General features: G+C 40.6%; 1 protein-coding gene across 2 annotated transcripts in view; it reads left to right on the top strand.

Moving 5' to 3' along the window:
* Positions 1-9,719, top strand: part of LOC101856383 — a 25,810-nt gene that overhangs the window by 10,910 nt on the left and 5,181 nt on the right. Inside the window, exon 1 of one of the 2 annotated variants that reach the window (XM_005109543.2) lies at positions 6,704-6,994. The exons of the other annotated variant lie outside the window; for it this stretch is intronic. The gene's annotated coding sequence lies outside the window, so the exon portion shown is untranslated. Of the gene's footprint in view, positions 1-6,703; positions 6,995-9,719 lie in introns of those variants that run through there. 2 annotated transcript variants of the gene reach the window in all.

Here is a 9,719-nt window from a genome sequence, read left to right as displayed (position 1 = left end):
GGGTTGGGGGGGGTTGTTTTGGGGTTTCATTTGTGTTGCTTTGTTTTGTTTTGGTCGATAGTCAAATGCGGGTCGATTTGGAAACGTCCCGAATCTTTCAGGAGGGAGAGTAGGTTACACCCAACTTAAAATATTCATAACTAGTACCGGTACAAGTTTTCTTTCAACATCCTGGCTCGTTGTCGACCCCATAAGTTTTTCCTACAGGTAGCCCATTACGAGTTGCACGATTTTTTTTTCTAAATCTCATTCTAGATCTATGTAAGCATTTCTAATACATAATTATTCCAAAATGTGAGGGTTTGGATATATTTTGAAAAAAGTTAGGATTGGGCAAAGAGGTGCTGGGTAGGATTATCACATTTTGTCAAGTTGTCCATAGGTCTGCCTTCATTTTGAAATGCAACTTTTACAATTTTGCAGAAGAAAAAAAATGAATAAACGAAAAATACAACAACAACTGAATGTTGTTACCAAGAAAACAAATTCTTTGCAAACATTCCAAATCAAACAACTTGGATTGCAACTTCCTTATCATCTTTACATTAAGTTGTTTTCTTGGTAACAACATTCAGTTTATTTTTTGGCTCTCCTATAACATTGTAAAAACTGCCAAACTGCATACACTGTAGGCTACTTTTTTAAATGACGGCGGAAGTATAAAGTCAGTCAAACGTTAAGCGGGGTCATAACACGCACACTTAAATGACAAAACGAACAGAAAACACCAAGACTTGTTCGCACGCCAGAAACAAAAATGTTATCCGACGTGTAGCTTGGCTAGGTTGTTTAGCAACCTAGTCAACAATAAAGATTTTAATTGTTAAAAAGTATAGATTAGACTGGCCGAGGCACTCTTGTTCCTTTTTGAGCTGTACTCTGTACAGTACTACAATCGGTAGAAGTAAATTACAGTTGAAAGTTTAAAGTATCCAAGACGGCCACTCAATGTCAAGGAGAAAAATGGGTGTCTTAGACAAGTGGGCGCATTTGACAGAGTCATTATAACATAACAAAGACTCAAGGGGGAGGTGGGAGGTGGGAGGTGGGAGGTGGGAAGTGGTTATTTGTACAGGTGATTTTCTTGGACAAGTGTACGTTAAAGCAAGTTGGACTGTACTAGATTCTAGTAATACAGTACTACATGGCTAAAACCAGTTCGAGGAACTACTTCTCGTCTAGAAAATTTCGAGTTTTTAAACATTCCATTTTGAAAAGGTTAATCAGAAATCTTGTTTTCTGAACCAGGCTTGTCTGAAGAGTGTCTAGTATCTTAAAATTAAAAGATCTTGTCAGTATATTAGCGTTTTAGCGCCTATAAAAAGGCAGCTTGCTCTATATGCTTCCGTGGAAGTTGAGATTATTTCAGAATGCTGTCAAGGGGCTCTTGTGAAATAGAGGTTAAGGTGTTTGCCACTCATTCAATAGCTCTCGGGTTCGAACCCGGATAGCGACAGGAACATTTTTTGTCTCCTTTCCCCTCTTTTCCAGCTCTCCGGCAATGTTTTGTCGTATGGTTCCACCCCCAATTTCTCCCCCCCCCCACCCTCCTCACCTCCTTTGCTTCCCTCCTCTGGGCTTCTGACCCTTTTCGTGGCATTTCTTCTTCCGCTCCTTGGCTCCTTCTTACTACTGTCTTTCAGCCACACCCCTGATCATAGGGTAGGAAAGATCTACACCTAGCGTTCTTGGACAAGGGCGAAAAATCTCGGAGGTCCCGGAGCAAGTTGTGAACGTTAAATTCTTTTGGTGGTCCAAATTTGATCAGAGTAGGCCTCGGCCGCCACCCGAGCAAAATTCTAAATTTCCTACCAACTGAAAGTGTTTAATGTGTCCCACGCGCTCATATGACCTTATGCAGTTGCGAGCGCCGTAAATCGCTTTCCAAAAAAATCTAAAAGAGAAAAGAAGAAAAGAATGCCGTCAGTCACTGCCAGGTCTGCAGGTGTAATAATATAGATTGTTAAGCGCAATGAGCGGGAATTTGCGTTCTATACAAATGCCATCTATTACGTACCGTATCTCAAATCCATTCGGTGGAAGGTAGATGTACAACCAACTATCCAGCCTTGAGAACAGCCGGCGAGCGTGTTGGAGAGGGTGTCAACCTCAAACTCTTAACTTAACTTAGTGCTAAAATGTTACCGCTGACCAAAACGTGAAGGTCATGGCGTGACAATGCTCCACCACCTTCACGTGACGTGACCCTCACACCATCTAACACGTACCGTACTCGCCACAACCCAGGGTATTATTTCTTGGTCAAGCGGCTTACGAAAAGATCATCCCTGTAACAGCCAACTATTATAATTTGCAACTCTGCAAGCTTTGGCGACTGCGTTGTTGATTTTGATACTAACTGCTACAATATTATGCTGAAAGTGTATAATTAGTTCGAAGCAACGACTGGTGTAACTTTTTTAAAAATTAAAAACATTTTTGTGGGCTACACAAACTAGATAGACCTCACAATTATGCTGATCATAGCTGCAATGAGGACAGTTTGGTTTTTTTTCTGAAAAGGAAACCAAGACATTTGAAGAGGTTTTTCAATTTATACCAACCAAAGCAAGTTGTCTTATCATTTGCCAATGTGAGGTGTATTTTGAGCTCCGTAAAGTAGAATAAATGACATTTAAGTCAAACTTATCGCAGGACTAACTTGATGTCTTCCTTGGTTGACCTTGCGTAACTCTTCTGGAAAACCTTTTTCTGTAAGGCTAATGCAAGACCACAACGGCTTCGAACCAGGCCTCAAGGTCAATTAAAAAAGATAAAGCCATTATGTGAGCACGTGGCGCCGATACCTACTCGGCTCTCTCTCTCTCTCTCTCTCTCTCTCTCTCTCTCTCTCTCTCTCTCTCTCTGACAGCTGAAGTGACAGCTCCCATGTATTTACCGGTGCGGTTATGTCTTAGGTGGGTCAGTAATCTTAATGGAACTTGGTCTGTTAATACATCCCACCACGCCCTTTAAGACCTAATAATAGAAACTGAGGTAAACCGTGTGTTGCAGGTTTAACATTCCGAGGTCAACACGTTCACGTGGTATTCCCATTCTTCGGAATCCTCCGTCTATCTTTACAATTATCATAATTATGTCTATGCCAGGGAGGCTCGATCCTAGTCCATATTTTAAAAAGAGGCAGAGGTTCATTTGCACTAAAAACGTTTTGACTGTGTGTGGTCTTCAGTTTTTGGGAACAGAAGTAGAACAGCAGTGGGATCTGATTTTTGTTTTGTTCTGCTTTATTACTACATACATGGATTTTAACAAATGTTTTGCTTTGTTATCGTTGTTTTTTTGTTGTTGTTGCTGTTGTTGTTGTTGTTGTTTGGGGGGGGTTGGAGGGTTGTTGTTTTTTGTTTTTTGTTTTTTGCTTTTTGTTTTTGTTGTTGTTGTGTTGTTGTTGTTGTTTTTTTGGAAAGGGGGGGGGGGGGGTATTAAAGCACTTAATGCCATGCCACACACGGCGCAAGACTGCTGAGTTCAAGTAGTCTATCAAAGTAACACAGATTACACGCTGCTACTCGACGTCACGCGCCTTTTATTTCATGCATGTTCACGCATAAAATCCAAGGCTTTGTGCTTTTTATTCTGATTTTATTTTTAACCCATGGGAAATGATGGCCGATTCTTCTCTATTAAGAACCTCAATCGCCCTCTACTTATTATCTGTATATTTGTATCATCCACAAAAACAAATTAGTATCGAACTACAGTACTGTGCGTGCATACAAATCTCCTCCCTCCCTCCACACACACACACACACACACACACACGCACGCACGCACGCACGCACGCACGCACGCACGCACGCACGCACGCACGCACGCACGCACGCACGCACACACACACACACACACACATACACACACACACACACACGTGCACGCGCGCGCGGCGCGCGGACACGTGGAATCATGTGTGTACACATGCAAGTGTTAAAAGGCTGAGTTAACAAAAATAACACACGCACTTACTTTCTTTACCCACAAATAATGAAAAGTTGAAACTCAGTGTTGAACCGCAGGTCAAAGAATCGACCCAGAAACATGCCACAGGGTTGTTTAAATTTTCCAGCGTATATGAGATTCTGTGTTAAAAGGCTGAGTTAACAAAAATAATACACGCACTTACTTTCTTTACCCACAAACAATGAAAAGTTGAAACTCAGTGTTGAACCGCAAGTCAAAGAATCGACCCAGAGACATGCCACAGGGTTGTTTAAATTTTCCAGCGTATATGAGATTCTGTAGAATGGTCAAAACTAAAGAGCATGTAGGATATAGTTTGAATATCCACCACCTTCCCTGAGTTTGTTCGTCAATGTCAAGAATAAATGCCTCAGCTTGGTCCGACGTTGTCTCCTTAGAAAATGCACTTTACACGAATTTCCCCTTTTGGCTCGGTCCTTTCAGAGATTGACGTTAACCTCTTAAATAACCCTTTATAGTATTGATAAGGGTGTTAAACCTACATCGTTTCCCAATTTTCACAGAAATAATATTATCTCTGTGATTGGGCAAGGTGACCTTGATACTAACAATTATCTTTTTGTCAAAGAATTTTGTCACAGCACTACACCAATGTGTACATTTGCCGTACAAAGTTCTACATCATTCATAGAGAGCTTGTTACATGGTGTCTAAGGCAAAGCCTGATTATGCTATTGTTTTTCTATGACATGGACAAAATGTCTTACTCCGCAGTTCTACTTGCTTACTTTCTTTACTTTATCTGTCCTCTCGTACTTTTAGGGCGTCCATGGGAGAATGAGCTTTTCGTTTCCAGCAAGTTTAGTTTTAGTAGAGATTTTACGGCGCTCACAACTGCATAAGGTCTTATGAGCGCCAATTCCAGCAAGTTTGAAGACATGGCGGGGTGGAATGTTGTATGTTTTCATGGTATCCTTCACACCCTCGATCCTGGTCTTTCTTGGTTTTCCTCTTGCCTTGCAGCCTGATATTTTTCTGTAGTACGCTTCACTGGCAAGCTAGTGAGGTGTCATACGTGTCAGATGTCCGAACCACCTGATAGTTTGCCTCTGATGCACTTCTGCCGAGACGTCTGTTATCAGCACGTCTCGACTTCTGCCCATTTAATTTGAGAGGTTTCTATATTATAGCGCTTCTGTGAGATTGATATTGAACCATGTGAAAGTGGTTAAAAATTCAAAAATTACTTTTTCCAGAGTTTGCACGACACACTATAATAATTCAACATGGCAACAGACGGTGAGACAAAGGTGATGAAATGAAAGTTGCCGCTAATATTTCTTCCCCCCCCCCCCCCAAAAAAAAAGAAAAACATTAAAAATATTAAGGGAAATTGTTCAACTGTTCAAACAAGCCAAAAGGTGTGTGAATGGGGGAGGGGGATTGTTTGTTTGTTTGTGTGTTTGTTTGTGTCAATAATTTTCTTGTGAATATTTCACTTTTTTCCCTTGACGTGACCAATGCTAAAAGAAAAACGAAAGTTGCTTTAACAAAAACATTCCGCAAAGTACAACCCCCCTCCCCCCCTCCCCAACATAAACACACACACACACACACACACACACACACACACACACACACACACACACACCCCTTGCCTCCCTTCTCCACGGCTCATTCAATTTAGTCGACGGTTATCAACTTGGCTTCATCATGATACGTGGCTATACATTATTTTCTGTTTAAAGCGATCAAACTTATATAATCGTGTTTTGAGTATTACATGTACTTCTCGTCTTGTTGTAAAACCGTTTAACAAGATAAGTGTGTAGACCTATTCATTTTCCTAATAAGACAAAAAGAATATCTACGTCTTTCGCTCAACGATCAACGATATGTTTTCCCAGGCAAGTAGGCTATCCTGATGACCGTTATATTTATATTATATAGCCATCGTCAACATGTCTGCTACCTGTGGTCAGTCAGTCACATACAATTACATGAAATGGTCAGATCATGATTTGTTTGTTTCTTCTTTTTTTTTTATTCCAAAAAGTAATATATGAGGTCGTCATTAATATCTTCACTGGGGACAGAGAAAAAAATGGATATGTCGAAAAGCGTGGGGGGGGGGGGGGGGGAGTTGTTTGCTAGTTTTTCTTTCTTTTTGTGTAGTTTTCGTGCTATCACTTCACTTTTTGTCTACAACGTGATCACTGCTGAAAGAAAAACAATTTACAAATTCTTATAAAATAGAAATTATCGAGACTTAACAAATGTTTTCCCGCTATTGTTTTCTAGTGACTGTAGTAAGGTTGTCTATGTTTCCTCCGCTCCCAGTTCATCCGATCAAGTGATTTAAGCCGATTTGACACGCCCCTTAGAATTCTCAGAAGAGTAATAGGTAGAGGCCTGCCCACACCCTCAACCCCCCCCCCCCCCCCCCGCCCTCCCTCGTCAGTGAACGTAGCACGTTCCGCCCTCCAGTGCCCTTGGCTGAGGAGTGACACTGAAAAAAAATTGTAATTGTGACTACTACAAAGAAGGGGCTTGGTGGAGATGGAAATAATGTGGCAGATGAAGTGTGCGCCTCACGGAACCGCTGCTGAACGGGGCTGGCTTGGCATTGTACGTGACACGCAGGCCAGTGGGGCTGTGACGCGTGCAAGGGCAGTCACATCTTTGCAATCGCGAGGGGCTTATCTTTGTACTCTGAGGGGTATAAAGTATCCTGGTCATCCGACTTTGCTCTCTCGTAGTTCGGCTCACTGATGACCGCAGAGATAGTCTCTTGAAGAATTGTGCCTGAAACTTAACAAAAGAAACTTACGGTGAAGAAACGTTTTAGGAACGTCTCATCGAAAGAGTAAAGATATTGTTCCTATAAGTTAAGTCTCGTAAGGTGAGGGACAAGGATAATCCAGAAAATGTGCCACACGAGATCCGAAAACATTATAATAATATTGTTTCCCTGTTCGACACTGACATCCGCATAGAGGAAAAAGAAGCTGGTATTGGAGTGTGATCTTCGTGTGCACAACAGAACCATTTTGACGTGAGTAGATTTTTGTTTTGAAACTTGTAAACTTTAACTTGGACTTGAATTAAGCATATATTGAAAACAAAACACACATGTATTTCTGATAATAGGGCCCACCTAATTTACCAAAGATTGTTGCCTGATACCTTTGCTTTTGATACTTTGACTGACCTTTGGAAAACATATATGTTACGGCAATGCTTGCTTTTCGCATATTTATCTATTCACCTTTTCAACAGTCTGTTCACCTTAAATCTTCCACCATCCGACTCTATTTAACTTCGTCAAAACGTACACAAAAACTAAACATAAAAAACCGGCAGTGTCAAAGAAAGTATTTGGTGACCGCCAAACTGTTTTTGGTTCTTTCTGCTGTATAATCAATTATAGTTTCGATACTGTACCAAGGCTATAGCTAGTTATATTGTTTCTTAATGTTAAGCCTGCTCTTGAAAAGAAAAGAAAAAGACAACATCAAACAAACAGCTGCACTTTCAAAAAGTTGTCAAACGGAAAGATGGATGAAGAAAATGAAACACCAAGTGATATTTGTTGCTACACCAAACGCTAACCCAAAGAAGCAGGTAGGCCTATAGATCTGATAAAGAGATATTTCTGTACTAACTCCTCCTCCTCCTCCTGTCGCATCGAATTGTTTTTACTATCACCAAATTACTCTTTCAGAAGGTGCACTAGATCTAAATATGGAATCAACTACTACTCTCCACAATAACGGGCCTGAAACTTCTTTTTGGACTTAAAAAGTTAAAGTCAGCGTATTTTTTTAACGCAAAAGGCCTTTTCTGGGTTACTCCAAGACAGGCTGATGCAGCGGTGCTCGCCTGACCAGTTCAAATTTTGAGTATAGAGTTTCACGTGTCCGGATGATCAAACATAGGCCAAATTTCCCACAAACTTGGAGAAGTTATTAATTATTGTCTGGGACAGTAAGCATATGCCATACTTAAAATTTGTCAGAACACAAAGCTTATCAAAAATGTTTGTATTTTTCGATGGAAGTATTTCTACAGCGGTTTCTTGAGCTAAAAAGGTTAAGAGACCATTCATAATATAGGCCCAATACTTGTATCTTCTCAAAACAAAGACTCCAGCAATGTTGTAAAAAATGACTCAGCCAGTCAACACAATCCAGCTGTCCATACGTGTGTTTTAATTCTAACAACAAATTGCCAAGTGAGCTGACCTATTTGCCTCCTGTATTTTACTCGCTCACACGGCATGGTGTCACCACGAAAAAGATCCCTTTTGCATTGCGTGAATTATCGGACCCTTTTTTTTTAATCCCCAAAACTGCCAATGATCACTTTTATACGGTAGGCAAATCATGGAAAAAGAAATTGCCATCATAAGATTTGGTTGAGTATCATTTGATCCGAGATTGAAACTGTTGCATTTTTAGATATATGGTCAGTACTTCTAGGCATATTATCATTTAGGTTTAACTGTCTATAAAGTCTGTTATTTGTGGTCTTGTCTTGTACACTTCTTCTCAGGCTTGGTGTTTGCTTATTTTTATTCATTTATTTATTTATTTATCTATTTATTTATATATTTATTTGTTTATTTCTATGATCTATCCGTTTATTTGGAAGGGTGGAGGGCAATTTGTTGGTTCGTTGTTGTTGTTTTTTAGTTTATTATTGTTTTGTTTTTGATTATAAAAAAAATTTTTTTGCAGTTTCTTGTTTCGTCTTCTCTTTATATCAGAATAATCTGTGCCAGTTCTTCTGCACTTAGATCGATCAAATTCAGATTTTTGTTTTTCCCCCGGGGTTCCCGTCCGGGGCTTGGCGCGTCTGATATTAATCTTAATGCATGCCCGGTTCTTCCGCTTGTGGCCGAACGATCACCACTTTGGGCTGGTTATAATCATCCGCACTGGGCCAATGAGCTCCATATATCTCAGTTCTGTGCCTTCATAGAGGCACACACTTTTCAACTTCTAGAGTCTCCAAAGGCCTCTATTATGTTAAAAACCCCTGTGGCAGTGCCACTGACTGTAGTGTCTTCAGGCCATTCCCAAAGGGGGGACATTTCTCGTTCAAGCGTAGTAGAATTGTAAATGGGCTGACTCTTGTCACGCTCATAACTGTGCCTGATCTACAACAGGGAACTGCTGCTTTTTCTTTTCTGATCCTTACTATTGTCATTTTCCTCTACTTCATTTGTATGTTTGTCTCGCTCTTGTGACCGGCTATTTCCGGAGTGCCTTGATAGTCGAAGCAGACCTTGTGCTGTTGAAGCAAGAGTAGAGAGGTGAGCAGTCTAAGTCTGATTCGCTGTAAAGACGTTTCTGTTGATACCCACCCCTTGGCGCTCATATGACCTTATGCATTTGCGAGCGCCGTAAAACCCTCTACTATAAAAAAAATATATATATATTATGTTAAAGGTTTGCGCAAAGGCCAGATAGTATGATACCCTAGAAGTACAACGTTCAACCTGCTGAGTAAGGCCTACGTCGTTTTGGGAAATTTGACGCAAAGAATTGAATTTCACAAAAAAATATGGCTAAACCTTTTCGAATGCAATTTTAAAGACTCCAAATAATGTAGCGAGTGGTAGGTAGCGAGTAAGTGATTGGCCGGTGCTCTGGTGTGGATGGCTCCATCTTTCCTGTCTACCGTCCTTATCTCTTCTCCATCTTGTTCCTGTGCGTGACTCTTTAGTAACCCCTGTAATGTTCGGCACTTCTATATTTCTGTGACTTATTTGTGTT

This window comes from Aplysia californica, unplaced genomic scaffold (assembly GCF_000002075.1).
Source record: "Aplysia californica isolate F4 #8 unplaced genomic scaffold, AplCal3.0 scaffold00788, whole genome shotgun sequence".
Taxonomy (NCBI): Eukaryota; Metazoa; Mollusca; class Gastropoda; order Aplysiida; family Aplysiidae; genus Aplysia; species Aplysia californica.
Note: the sequence above shows the minus strand (reverse complement) of the source record. Positions and strands in the feature narration are given on the sequence as shown.